The sequence below is a fragment of the Octodon degus genome, unplaced genomic scaffold, assembly GCF_000260255.1.
Source record: "Octodon degus isolate 3935 unplaced genomic scaffold, OctDeg1.0 scaffold00237, whole genome shotgun sequence".
In the NCBI taxonomy this organism is placed as follows: Eukaryota; Metazoa; Chordata; class Mammalia; order Rodentia; family Octodontidae; genus Octodon; species Octodon degus.
Genome location: NW_004524813.1, coordinates 2,682,291 through 2,697,412, shown reverse-complemented (window position 1 = coordinate 2,697,412; position 15,122 = coordinate 2,682,291). Strand labels below are relative to the sequence as shown.

At 38.4% G+C, this 15,122-nt stretch overlaps 1 pseudogene; it reads left to right on the top strand.

Annotated features, from left to right (window-relative positions):
• The first annotated feature begins 3,026 nt into the window (after positions 1–3,026).
• Positions 3,027–15,122, top strand: part of LOC101567055 — a 14,984-nt pseudogene continuing 2,888 nt past the window's right edge.

Here is a 15,122-nt window from a genome sequence, read left to right as displayed (position 1 = left end):
CGGCTGAGCTGGCCACACACACACACTACTCTCTCTCTCTCTCTCTCTCTCTCTCTCTCTCTCTCTCTCTCTCTCAGATGGAGCATACCCCCTTTTATTCTCTCAGGGTTTACTTATAAAATTCTGAATTGCACTCACTGTCTGGTACTTATTCTTTGTTATGTACCCAACTATTTCAGGCCTATGTTTCCTTATCCAAAAATATATTAAAGTATTTTGATAATGAAAAGGTCAACTGGATTAGCCTCCAAAGCTTTTAGTTGTTCAAAAGAATTAACAGACCTTTAAAATTTTAATTACCTGCTTGATATGAACAAATGTTTATTTTAGTTCCCTTCTTCTACCTCTATAAAAAGTATCCCTCATTTAGAGGAGTGTAAATTTACAATGACCCCCAGCTCAGCATAATCAGCCCTGCTATGTCATTCACTGCATGATACCAGCTTTAAGAAATGCTTTAATAAAATCTTGAGGAAATAAAATCTTTAAGGATAAGCAAACAGGTTTTTACATGTCTGTGTCAATAACTGAAGAAATTGAAACACAATAATTAAACATTTAGAAGTCAGTTTTAGATTTCATCAAAATATATTTACTGAACATCTACACAATACAGGGTGCTGCAGGAACATACAAATAAATTTTGTTTCATGCCCTTGTTTTTAGGAAGTGTACGTTTTTTAAAAAGTAATAGAGAAGCGTCCACTTTAGGTAGAAGTCCATGTTAAGTTAAAACAAATAGAGACCGTCTTCTGATGTTTGTCTGTTTATTTATTCATTTATTTATTTTTCGTCCCAGGAATTGAGCTCAGGATCCTGTGCTTGCCAGGCCTTCGCTGTGCCACTGAGCTATATTCATGGCCCATTTTCTGATGTTTATATCTAAGGTAGATTTAGTAGGTACATATATACCGATTTCGGGTCTTCCATGCAGGCATTCCTATTTTAAAAATAATATATTTACTTTTTTATTTTTAAAATGTGAATAAAAATATTTTGAAAAATCACTAGAAACAATACAAAATTTTGTTCAACAAGATCATAGGAATTCAGCAATGGTTGTTATATTACATATTGTTGTCTTCAGTTAGTTTTTCAGATTATCAGATATAAGCATACAAACTTGGAGAAAAAATTTAAAAAGGAAAGTAAAATTCAAGCATTAAGTGTTCTTTCAATAGGCCAGTAGAAATGAGCAGTATAGTTACCCAGCTATCCTCTGTATAGACACATATGTTGTTTCTTTCTTTCTTTCTTTTCTCCTTTCCCTCACCCCAGTTGTTCCTTCCCTTTGAGAGGACAAGGCTTCTGTAGGCAAAAGGATGCAACTAGCGACTGTACTCCTAAGTGAAATAAATCAGACCCACGTGTGTAAACATCACATTGTCTCCCTAGTGTGAGAACCTGAAAGAGTCAATGAAATCACAAGGTACAAGAGATACTGCAATTTTTACCTGCTGTTGAAAATAATCGAATTATGTTAATATGAAGAAAAACATTGTGTGGCTCCCAGGAAATGACAAATGTAGATTACTATGTGATTCAAACACATTTATGTGCTTTCTATTTATGTTGAATAATTCTCTAACCCAAGATAAGTGGGGCTTTTAGAATCTCTCAGAATTTTCAGGTTCCTGTCTCTTGTTACATTACAAAAGTTTCAGAATTAAAAATATGCCTGTAATATTTCGTCTCATAGAAAGGATTATCTATGTATTCAAGGTTTAATTTCATATGCAATTTCCAATAGAAATTACTCCATTCATTGAGATAGCGCAACACCAAATCACGGTCCCGGAGCAGCTGTCACTCTGTGTCAGATATCCAGATACACAGATGAGGTGACATGCCACGTCTGACGGAGTCATCACAGTAATAGCATCAGTGATCACTGAACGCCGCCAGCTGCTGGGAATATCTGAATTAAGATGAAAATGAAACGGAATGCGTATCACAATAGATATTTTAAACTAACAGTGCTTATGGTGCTCTTTTAGTTTGCAACTGAGAGAACCTGGGGCACAGCGCATGGAAATGAATTTCGTAGTACAGGAGGGACTTTTGGGGAGGATGTTTGTCAAGCAGTTGACGCGTGAAAGTGACACTGTGAAGGCTGTATTTTTTAACAGCCTAGTTGCCACTCAAATCACTGTGTCACCCTCATGTCAATGGTGCAGCTACGCATTCATTATTTCACATGATGATGCACCACTTGTGGATTTAACAAACACACGTGTCTGTATTTACACAGAATGAAAGTGGAGGGCGCCCCAAATAGCTCAGCGGACCAAAGCGCCTGCAAGCAGGGGCAGGACCCAGAGGTTCGATGCCCAGGCCTGCCTGCCGGCCCCACCCCCGGGATGCCCTGAGACAGCAACTGAGCCTGGGCGTGGTGGGGGCGAGCGCCTGTAATCCCAGCTCTTGGGAGGCTGTAAACAGGAGGATCGCTATGAGTCCGATCTAGCACTGAGACCCTGAACGCCCTGTAGACCCTTCCCTAACATACAGAAGAGAAAGAAAGAAAAAAAGAAAGAAAACAGAAGAAATTGGATCTTGTAATGCTAGTGTTCAATGTCTTCTCTGAGTCCTCCTGGACAGCAAATAGTTTTCAGAAATCATAATATAGACAATGTATCTTTTCAGTTCACTTTTGGTCTTTAGTGCATTTTTAAAATTTGCACTTCGTTGCCTTTCTGGCTTCTTAATTTCAATCCTTACCACTCGTCTTTCTTCTCTGAAAGCAACTGCAACTTATTTTATTTTAGTATATGATAACAAATGTAACACCTGACAAACTGCCCTATCATATTTGTACTAAGAATCTCCAATGTTCTCTCACCGAGTTCATCTCAACTTGTACTTACATACTACTTTTTCCTGAACACAAATCTAGGTAACAAGCAGCTTCCAAATCGGGCCACCAACCCAGCAAAGTCTACATCATAGTGTCTCAAAAATAAGACATTTATGAGGTAAATATTTACATATAAAAATAGAAACAATTCAAAAATCAGTAAGATTTTAATATGCCTGGTTTTGATAATAATCCCTTCTATCAGTCAGTAGTCCTCCAAGAAACGGAATTAATGGACTATGCGCAGAGGCATGGCAGGCAATGCACGGAGCTGGCTCGCAGAAGGGCAGTCGGGGCGTCGCTGGGACCTTCCGTCACCCGCGAACGCGAGCGCGGGAACGCGGTCACCGACCGAGTCCGCAGCGCAGAGAGCCGGGAGCGCCCAGGTGCGAAGGCGAGAGGAGACGACGTCCTATTTCAAGACAAGGAGGCGGAAATCTGTCCCTCCTCCATCTGTCTGTCCTATTTGGATGCTAAACAGATTAGAATGTTCCACTTCCTTTATTACTCCGTTGTACTCAATTTCATTATTCAAGCACTGATTTGTTTCAGAAGCGTGCCATACACCGATTCATCGGTAGTTCTTTCTTATCCACAGGGATGTCCTGTAGTCCAGTGGAGTCGGAGAAAGCTGAAGGACTTACATGATCTGAAGAGGAGCCAGAGTATGAGCCCAGCGAAGTTGACACAGAAACATCTGAATAAATATGGAAAAAGATAATGAAAAGCACAATAAATGTACTACACAGAAATGTAATTTTAAGTAATAAAATATTTATTTGATAACCTGTTCTTATATGCCTTTGTATTTCATTAATATTTTAAATTATTTCTCTTCATGCGTTTCGTACTGGGTCTACAGGGTCACACTATGCAGATCCGACTCGTAGTGATCCTCCTGTTTTCAGCTTCTCAAGCGCTGGGATTACAGGCGTGCGCCACCACGCCTAGTCTCAGTCGCTGTCTAACGTCGCTATGCCCAGACTCTGTGCTGGCTCAGCCTGCCCCGGGGCTGGGGCTGGCACAGCAGGTGTTGCTGGGGATTACACCGTGCTTGCGTAGGTTTGCCTAAGCAGGTGCTGTAGTCTGCTGAGCCCCTGTGGATTTTATATTACTGCCCAACTATATCGTTTCTCTGAACAATACTTAGGCAAACATTTTCATCAGAGAAAATATTATGTTCATTCACAGGAATTTGTAAAAATAAAAAAGATGGGATTTTGGACAGAATTCACAAAACAGGAACTAGGACATGGTAGGTAAGAGTCATTGGCGTGACTGCGGTCTGTTTTCAAAGATAAGCCTTAGAAAAGGGGTGAGCGATCTGGGGATCAAGGCATTACAGGAAACGCTGCGCATCGGGTTTCCGACCAATGAGACACTGTTCATACAGTATTGCTTTCAAAGGCTTTTTAAAATGAAGCTATTACTGAATGATAACAATAAATTATACAATCATGATTTTAAAACTTGGAGTATTTATCCTCGTTGTGTTAATTACAATAGTATGTAGAGAAATGTGTTAAAATTTAACTCACCTTTCTTCCTTTTCCTCCTTCCCTTCCTTTCAAATGAGAAAGACTATTTCCAAATAATCTCTTTAAGGAAAGGAATTAAATTCTATAAACAAAAACGCACTAACAAGTGATAAAAGTCTGATTTCTTAAAAACAAAATTCACAGCAGGGGAAGAAGCAATTTGCCATGCGATGCGGCAGTTAGGGAGCGACGTGATGCCTATTCATTGCTACTGATAGAGTCAATCAATAACCCATTGTAGCCTTCCAGGATGCAAATATTCTATCAAGTTAGTCCTTGAGAAGTCATGAGTGATTATATTCAACTTGCAAGATTTTGCACTTTTTATATGCTCATTAATTCATAGATCAATACAAATAGGACTGTTACACAAGACATAAAAAATACTTTCAATGGGAAACTGAATAATCCCTGCATGTCCTGATTTTCCTGCCAAAGATTAACCCCTCTCTTCATGAGCACGACATATTGCAGGGAGGCACAGCACTTATTTTGTGGCCTCCTGGAGCATTGCCTTTTATACTCGTGCGTGGTAGATCCGCAGCCACTTGTCTCCATAGTCTCCCATGTGAAAAATAAGCCCTGTTTATCTCCTCACGAAATAAATGGTTCCATTTTTGAGTACAGACTGTTAGCTGAAAAGGGGGTTGATTAGTTTGAGGTCTCCAGAGAATTTGTAGAATTATCTCCTTTTGTGTTTATATTTCAAAATAAAATGCTAGATTATAAATTTGAAGACTTTTTTAAGTTCCCTTTGGAGATATATATTTAAATTTCCAATAATAAAGAACCAGCATTTTACTACTCTTACGGATAAAATAATTTGCTTACCTTAAAGAGATTATTCTCCCTGTCTCTCTCTGTCTCTCTCTGTCTCTCTTTCTCTGTCTCTCTCTCTTCCTCTCTCTCTCTCTCTCTCTCTCTCTCTCTCTCTCTCTCTCTCTCTCCCTCCCTCCCTCCCCCCATCTCTCACTCAGGAAGGAGGTGAGTTAAGAGCTGTCTCTCACAGATATAACCACAACAGTTTCTCTTTCTGGAGCCTTTGGCTCCTGTATCAGCCCCTGTCATTGGCGTCTCTTGGTACCTTGCCTAAAGGGTGATAGATATAGAGATCAGTGTTGCAGCTATTCTACCTGTTGTTAGACTTTGAAGACAATTCTAACCCAGACGTGGCTTTTCTGTTAATACTTCTTTAAGTCTACATCACCCGCCTCTAGCGCTACCGTTCACATGCTTAGTTTCTGTTAACATTTAATAAGATATAATTCTACCTAAACTGTCAATGGGTCAGTCTGCCTAGCAATCATACTAATGTTTTCAAACGTGCTTATGTGCAAAAAGAATTTTATAACAGTTCTGAAATACTGACATAAAATAAAATCTTATCCATAAATATTAACACATTGATATAAATATTATATACATACAACAATGTAAAATAATTATTTAGAAATGTGTAATTTAAAGTGGACTAGGACTGGGGAGGTAGCTCGGCAGTCTAAGCGCCTCCGTGGCAAGCACGAAGACCCGCGTTCGATCCCCAGTCCTGGTCCACATGCCCTGCCTGCTCAGAGCTGAGCTGGCCACTGAAAACTGGACGCGGTGGCAGACGCCTGTAAACCCAGCGCTGGGGAAGCTGAGACAGGAGGGTCACTACGAGGCTGAGCTGTGTAGCAAGACTCTGTATCAAATAAATAAATAATTTTTTAAATGAGCTAGCTATTATTTTGTAATAATATATATTGCAATTTATTTGCTCATGAAAAACAAATGGTAACCTTTAGTTTTTTTAGTTTATTATATTTCTTTTTCTTTTTTTTTTTTTTTTAAGTATTTTAGAGAAGTGCGTACAGGGTGTTGGGGGTCTCACTACTATTTCGGACTCGCAGTGATCCTCCTGTTTACCGTGTCCCAAGAGCTGGGATTATAAGAACAGACCACCACACCCAGTCTCGATCGCTCTCTCATCAGGGCGCTCCAGGTGCGGAACCAGCACGGCAGACCTGGGGATCGAACCCCTGGTCCCTTCACTTATTATGTTTCTATGCTGCTTTCATTTCTTTCCTTTATTTTATTTATGGAGCTTATCGTTTGAGACCGCGTCTCGCTCGCTGTGCAGTGCAGGCCGCCCTGGAGCTCTGCGTGGCCGAGGCCGGCTTCCGGATCGCGGTCTTCTCAGTCATCCTCCCAAAACCTGGCTTTCCAAGCATGCACTGCCGCATCCAGCTTCTGCTTTCAACACTTCATCGCTTGAGTTATGAAATAATCGTGAGGATTCATGATGATACCGCAGTACAGTTATATAGAGAACACCAGCGCTTTTCAGAAGTCTAGTGTGCTACCCGGTGTGCAACTGAGCCAGACCACCAATGCATTTCTAAGGAAAAATTTCATTTTCTACAAATGTATGCTATAAATTTGTCAATAACTGGACGGAGGAGATAATCATGTACAAGCAGTGTTTTAATAGAAACATGAAATGTGCGATTTGCAAGCTTGTGCCTGCTACCTATTGGAGACTCCAGATGTAGTAAACTTAAATTCTAAATTTTAATGCTGATTTTTCTAGAGAAAAAGTGATCATATACTTTTAATTACTTATGAAGTAGCCTTATTGCTATGTGATCACATAAACTGAGTAATTTTAGGGTTCCGTAGAGCATACGCATGTTGATGTCCGCACTCTAACTTCATCACAGTGAGAAGCACAGAGTTGTGCAGAAAGTGCTCATCTTCAAAGCAATCATTCCTAACATAAGGAATCAATTCATGTCCTTCTAGGATTCAAAAACTTCAAAAGTTAGCTCACTGAATGTCATAAATCTTTTTTGTTTGGTTATTTATTTTTAGTTGCCATGTTATGCTAGTCTATTGATTCTTCACTTACATACACGTGTAAAAATGTTCTATTTTATGTTTTAAATGTTACCTTTTTACACTGAAAATCATTAGTATAGCCACTAATATAAACTGGCAATGTCCACAGAAATTATTCAAACTAAAACTAACAATGCAGATTCCTTCCTGCTACACTAGTCACTGGGCCAAAAGACATGTTTTAGTTTATCTGTTTGGGTTCAACTTCATACAATACGTTAGCCAAGTCCTTTTTAGAATTGAGTTTATTGGTACAATTAAGGTATGCATAATGATCGTGTCTATCATAGGAAATTTGTACCTATGCAAGATCTATCTTGTATCCTCTTTCTTCCGCTATTTCTATCTCTGCCTCTCAACCCCTTTCTCTCCTTTATTACAAAGCTTTTTTAGATTTATATTTCTTTTTTCATGTTTTTCTTCTTTCTTCCTTGCTTTCCTCCTTCCCCTTTGTACTTTCCCTTACCTTTTGAATAAATTCCCTTTTGTACTTTCACTTACCTTTTGAATAAATTGTTCATATTTTACAATATCTATTTTACATGCTGCTTCATATCTATACCTTAAGTTTTATAATAACACATTAACTTCTATTACTTATTAAAGCTTGCAAATAATTCTTTGATTCTTTGTTCTCTATGTGCGTGAAAGGCCAGCTTTGTTTGTGTGTGTTAGCCTGTATTGTAGTCTTATTTATAACCCAAGATAAAGTTCCTTTACTGGAAACTTGTTTGTTTGTCTTAGTAACTTTACCTGGTAATTATGAATTCTTTCCAAATTTCATAAATTTGACATTTCAGATGTAACTTATAGTATTTCATCTTTGGACTTCATTTTTAGGGATCAATTTATATAATGGCACATTAATTGAATCTATACTGGTAGAATTCTAAAGTCCAGAATTCTAAAGTTAGAAGCAAATAAAGAGATGGAAACACAAAACTGCAGCAAACAAGGATAAAAGTCATATTATTTCATAGGAATGGTAAACATCTGTAGTCAACTTTCTGAATAAATTGGATTCTTCTGCAGAAAAGTTTTTGTATAATTAAAACTTGAGCAATTTTCTGACGAATTGATGATGCACCACCCCCAGAATATGTCCACTGCCCCTCATTTACTCCACTGCCACAATGAGAATTACGGCCTAAGAAATCCCACGCAGAGAGACTCAGATGCTTACCTACACGACAACGCACTGGGCACGCAAAAATAAAAGCTTTGCTTGGAGGAAGCGCACCAATTTAAATTCAGTGTGTACACTAAAAATGTACAAAGATCTGCTGGTAAAAGCGTAACTGTCTCTACTGGCAGACGTCTGCAATGGTGTGAAGCTAGACTTGGGCTTCATGCTGTCTAAAAACCTAAAAGAATAGAAGGCTTGATTATGTTGCTTTTATCGATGTGAAGCACTTAAATAAAACAAGAATATAAACTGTTGGCTCAGTCATCAGAACTAGATTGAAATGTGGTTGGATAATCACACTGATGACTCAGCTCAGTGACTGCTTCATTCACTGAGGTTGAAATGCAGAACTTCCTGCCTGACTACAGGCCCAATTCTGAACTCTGAACCCTCGAGAGAATGACACAGAAGCGTGCAGTTCTCATGCACGGTGTTACCCTCGAACTGTGGAATATTTTAAGTGCTCCATGTGCCAATATTTTTCAAATGAATTGCAATCTAAAGATCTCAATGTCAAGAATGATTTTCTTTAAAAATCCAAGGAGTGATTTCAGATTAAATAAAAGTGAAGACATGTGAAAAATAAATGCAATGTGTTAATGGGTTGGATGAAGAACTAAAGAGATATTTAAATCACAATATTGGTTCATGCAGTATTTATTTATTTATTTATTTATTTATTTATTTATTTGGTACAGGGCCTCGCTCCACAGCTCAGACTCACAGTGATCCTCCTGTCTCAGTTTCCCTAGTGCTGGGATTACAGGTGTGCACCACTGCACCTAGTTTCAGTGGCCAGCATGGTGTGCCCAAGGTTCTGGGGCTGGCACAGCATGTGGCACCAGGGATTGAACCCAGGTTCTTGTGCTTATCAGGCTGGGCTATCTCCCCAGCCCTCTGCCAGGAAATTTTTTACTAGATGTCTTCACTATAGCATAGAAAATGCACTAAATTTGAGTATTGCATATTTGCTACCTTAATAATATTATTTGCATAAGAAATATAAATTGAACTTCCTATACCTATAAAAGTCATCTCTGTGATTTACTCTCAAATACCTCAGCCAGATTCACAGAGCAGGGTCTGCTTCCTCATTCATTTTGCTGAAATGTCCAGGAATGGCCAGAGGAATAATTTAAGTCTTCTACATTCTGTCGAGTGTTCCTGTTTATGTTTTCTAGGGTCATGGCTGGCACATAGTTGGGCATAGATCCTGTACAGACACCGTCCTCATTGAGGATTATCTTTGAAACACTTCAAATGATGGAAACCTAAAACATTATTTTGCTAAGGAATGACTCAGGAGATTAGGCGTTAAATGGAGATTTTGCCCAGATTCTTTCAGATGTTCAAAGAAGACTGAGAGGAGTTGTAGAAAAGCAATGCTTACTTCCTTAGTTCTAATATAAAAGAATAAATGCAGTGAGCAGTAGATGAATTATGTTACCTCTCTGACCCTTCTACTGAGACATGGAATTAAAAGGAGACCCAATGTATAAGCTTCTACAATTTTTCTCCAACCTTAAAAATATTTTTTTTTCCTTAGTTTTTTGTTGCCATCACATACTTGAAAATTGTAAGGTGATAGCTCCTGACACATAGGTTGTATAAAAATACATTATCAACAGAGAAACATGGTACATGAGTACAAACTGTACTGGGCTCTGATGCTCATTAGCAGCCAGTTCTAATCACATCTCTGGTTTTATTGTCAGTCCTGGTAAAGGACATCCTAGCTACTCCTATCCTCTGTGAAATTATTGTCCAAGCAGATGCTTCTTTTTCTGTACTACTCAATAAGTCAATACAGAATAGTTGTATTGACACTGGGCGTGGTGGCGAGCGCCTGTAATGCCATCTCTTAGGAGGCTGTAAACAGGCAGATCACTACGAGTCCGATCTAATAGTGAGACCGTAAACACCATGCAGATCCTTCCCTAAAATAAAACAAAGATTAGTTGTATTGCTCTTACCAGCTGGAATATTTGAAATGATTTACCAGACTCTATGGTACATACTAATGTGCTACTTAAAGTTTAGAGTCAATTAATAGAGAGATATGAAACACATTGTCTCAGTTACTTCTCTCTTGTTGCTGGAGCAAAACAGCTGATGCTTACAACTGAAGAAAGAAAGGTTTATTTAGCTCACAGTTTGGGGACATTTCCGTCCATACTCAGCTGGCTCCAATGCAAAGCGGCACCTGGTGGAGGGCAGCAGTCCATCGTGGTGGAAAACAGCAAAATAGCCAGAGCACAACGGAGGCGCGGTGGCATGGGCGCAGAGGGAAGCCTCTCCTTCCTTGTACGCTTCTAGGCTCTCTGCCAGGGTGGCTATAGCACTCACACCCGTAATCCCAGCATTGGGTCATAAAGGAACCACACACTGTAGCAACCCACTCCAGTGACTCCACAAGGCTTTGCGGGACAGCTAGACACAAGCCATAACACACATGAGTACAGAAGAGAACAGTAGTCTGAGAGACATTTAAATAATCCAAAATCCCCATCTCTTTTTCACTGAACATAATAGGCTAAGTCTGTATTTCAGATTCCCAAGATCATTGTAACAATATCAGCCTTGGAAGAATTCTAAATCAGTCCTCACAGCGCTACGCTTACAAATCCCCATTGGCAATGATCCAGCTCCACTTGCCAAACAGTAATCCAGTTGTAGAGCATTCCTGTGTGTGAAATGTTCTCTTGCGTTATTCCTTCAGTCCTTCTCTCAGTCTGAACTCCTCCCATGTGCACAGCAAGCCTGTGTCCGCTATACTCTTCTTTTCCTTCCTCTCTGTATACTACGAAAGAAGACAAATCTGTCTCTTAATATAGCACTGTACTCTATTTGCTAATATTTTCTCTGCAATGAATATTTGTTCATGTTCAATATCTTGACCCAAGGCAATAGATTATTCCAACATAGTTAAATGATCATCTCAAGTTTACAAATGTAGTCCGATGGGTTTTGTGACTTCCAGGCTTGGGTGTATTACTGCAATAAATATATATCACTTCATATTTTCATAGCAGTATTAATCATCTCAATCTAGACTATCCATTTTCCTATTTCAGTCAATATCAAGTTAGGGGCCCAAGTCATAAGAAATATCACTAATCAATTATTTGTGTTTCAAAGCCTCACCTTAATTGGATACCTATTCTACTTTAAATCCATTTTGGTAGCTGAATTCCCTGAATGCCAAGTAATTTAATGAGAAAATACTTAATAAGATTCATATTAATTTGGCATATTTTCTTGCTTCAATTATAAAAAAAGACAAAAAGGAAAAAGGTTGCACAATGCAACGTGTGTAAGTCCTGCATATATCATGATTTTAAAGATAGTCGCTGCTCTCTTCACAGAAAACATTTTCAAACGTTCTGCCCATTTTAGAGTCCTCCATTGGGTAGCATAAAGGATGTTACGAACGAGAAAGAAAAATGACCAACGTAAATGAGAGTTGATAATCCTGGTCAAGCTCAGCTTCTACTTTATTATGTCTTCCAATTAATGAGAATTCTTGACATTCAGAGAAAAGCTTACGACTTTCTTTCCACCTGCCATGAACATAAAAGATGCAACCTAAAATGTCAACTTAGAGACAATGGAAATGAGAGTGAAATTATATCCCAATAATAATTGTGGTTTGTGTGTAGTTGTCCCCCCAAAGCTCTTGCAGTCATGGGGAAGACTTCTAGAATTTCTGATTAATTCATGATCCGGTGATGGGACTGTGGGAGTGAGAGCTGCTGGGACTAAGCGCGTGAGCGCCGCGCCTGGCCCGGGCGCAGAGCCTGGATGCAGCGCAAGCGGAGGGGCTTGCTGTGTGCTGCCGCTGCTCCTCCTTCCGGCTCTTGCTGTTCGCTGCCGTCTGACTCCATGACTTGCTGCCCTCTGCCACGTGCCAGGCTGCCTGGGAGCCAGCTGATTACGGACTGAACCTCCACAGACTGTGAGCTAAGTAAACCTTTCCTTCCTTCATTTTGGGTGTCAGTATTACGTACTAGCAAAGAGGGAAAAGTAACCGAGACAAGGATATGTATCTTTAACGTGGAATTTATTCTGTCCACTTTCATCCACTTAAGAATATATGATACCATGTTACATATGTTGTCTGTGCTGTCACTGGAAAACATACCATAAGGTCAGAGTCCATATACATACTTTTTAATACTTGATTCAAATTAAGTTTTTAATAGTCATTATGGGAATTAATCAATAAATAAATATTTATAATTGTTTTAAGAGTTTGACCATTTAAGACATGAATTTAAATGGAATTCCTTCTGTAGACTGGTTTTAGAAAAAGAATACAGAAAAAGGAATGGCATTACTCCTGAAAATAAGTTGCGTGATGGATGGGCTAATAGAATAAGAATTGTAAGCGATTTCACTGCGACATGTAAAAGCTCACTCCACGAGATGATGAATACAGTAGGTAGCTTAATGCTGATAAACACAGTGCTCAAGTAAATAGAAACAGTACCTTGTACATGTGAAGTACGTTAAGCACATACAGCTTTTTTTCTTTTAATTTTGCATTTTATTTTATTTTTGGTACCAGGAATCAAACACATGACCTCATGCTTCCCAGGCGGGTGCTGATCCACTAAGCTATATCCCCAGCCCAAGTTTTTAAGCCTTACCTCAAAAAATCTTTGGAAAACAAAAAAAGAATGAAAGTTTTATCAATGTACTATTACATTTTAAATATTTGAATTTTCTTAAATACAAATACATAAAACTTAACTATTTCTTCTTAAATTGAGAATTTCAGGGTACTTTGAGAGCAGTGTGGTGTAGATTTTTCACCAATTTTCCTCGACAGGATAGCGTACCTTTATCCATTTTAAGCACTGTAGCAGTCACTGAAACAGAAAGCCTTCCCAGAAGAGAGCCTCTTGCTGTCAGCGTTGTTTAGCAGGAGTCCTAATCCTCTAAACCTGTTTTTCAAATTAGCATTTCAAACAAAGCTCCCTAAGGATACGTTCAAAGTATGCTCTACTCTCTTCAAAGGGGAACCCTCTTTTATCCCCCAAGAATAAATGCTTTCTTTTCCTGAACAACTCTCAAAACTCTGCACTTGTTTCTTTTTTTCTCTTCTTTTCTCTCTTTCTTTCTCTTTCTTTCTTTCTCTTTCTTTCTTTCTTTCTTTCTTTCTTTCTTTCTTTCTTTCTTTCTTTCTTTCTTTCTTTTTCTTTCTCTTTTTTTTTTTTAGAACCAGAGGCCTGGATCTACCTCTTTATTTACATCAGCTATGCAGTGAGCTGTATGTTTTAGAATAATTGTATTTTAATTAAAATATCTGTTTTAGTGTCTTCAAGAAAGTGATTTAAATTTTAACCTTGCTTAAGATCAGGAGGCAAACTGTTTTCCTAATTAGACAAATCTATTTGGCAAATTTTGTTAAGTACACATTTTAATGTTATGCTTCAAAGTTAATACTACTGAAACAGTGTCAAATTAAAAGTTGTGAACTCAGGTGTGGGGAAGGTTATTAAATCATGACTAGTAAATTATCACAGTTTTTCTTTTTTCTTGTCTATTTCTACATTAGTCATTTCATGAAAAAATAAAATTATGTGATGCATGTTTGAGTTTCCAGTGCTGGCTACAGGCAGGAAAGCTTAGGGTCAGGGATCTATACTTACAGGGGGAAGCTGGCGAGCACTTAAATGACTCAATTTCTGTAAGTTTTTATGCCAGATAAGACCCTCCACAAAAGTCCACAAGGGATGAACCGAAATCGCGGGGTCCTTCGCATTCTTTGTAGCCGACAGAAAGCTTCGTTCACTGTAACCTTATTGTAAGGCGACGCTGTCCACGAAGGGTGCGCTCTCAGCTACCTTTTTGGACGTCTGTGGTATGAAGCTTAACCTTAAACTCATCTTGCTCACGGGTGTTGATCTCATACAGTCATGCGTGTTTTCTCCAATAAAATCCATGTGCTCTTTCTTCAGGGAGACATTTCTTGGGAGTCATTCCCACTACGCTTCTCGCCTGGGAAGCTATAAATGTTTCCCCTAATCACTCAGCTGCGCCTACTGATCTCCTAAGTGGGGGAGACCACGGTTAAGCCAGGGACAATGGAAGCTTTCTTTTATGTAAATTTCTCTACAATGACAATACAATAAATTGGACTTGTTCATGTGATTAGATACAGATATTATAAAATAGCTTCCTTTTCTATTGTGAGAAACTAGAAAAACTTTTCTATGTTTTAAAACGATTTGGACAAAATCAGTTTACTAACATATATGCAAATATAAAGATTGTGACTTAAAATATTCCAACATTTAAATAAATGTAAAACAATCATTGAAAATGTCAATCTGTCTACAGCAATTATTTTTGGAGAAAGACAGATACATTGTGTGCTTTCCTATGTTAAAGGTAAAACTCAACACAGAACTCTACAGAGGCTAAGAACTGCAACATCTTTTATGTTATTTCGTATTTGTTATTTATCCTATTGATTCAGCATCTTCACAAGCAGCAGTTGGAATTAAAAGTATATATTTTCCAAAAGCCACACTAAAGATGTATAAATGAGGAAAGCCAGTACCTTCAAGTACTCAGAATGTTTTCCCTTTTTTAAGTTGTCAGTGTTGTTAAAATTTTAAGAGATCTTAATAATATTTTTCAAAGAAAATGAGAATATATT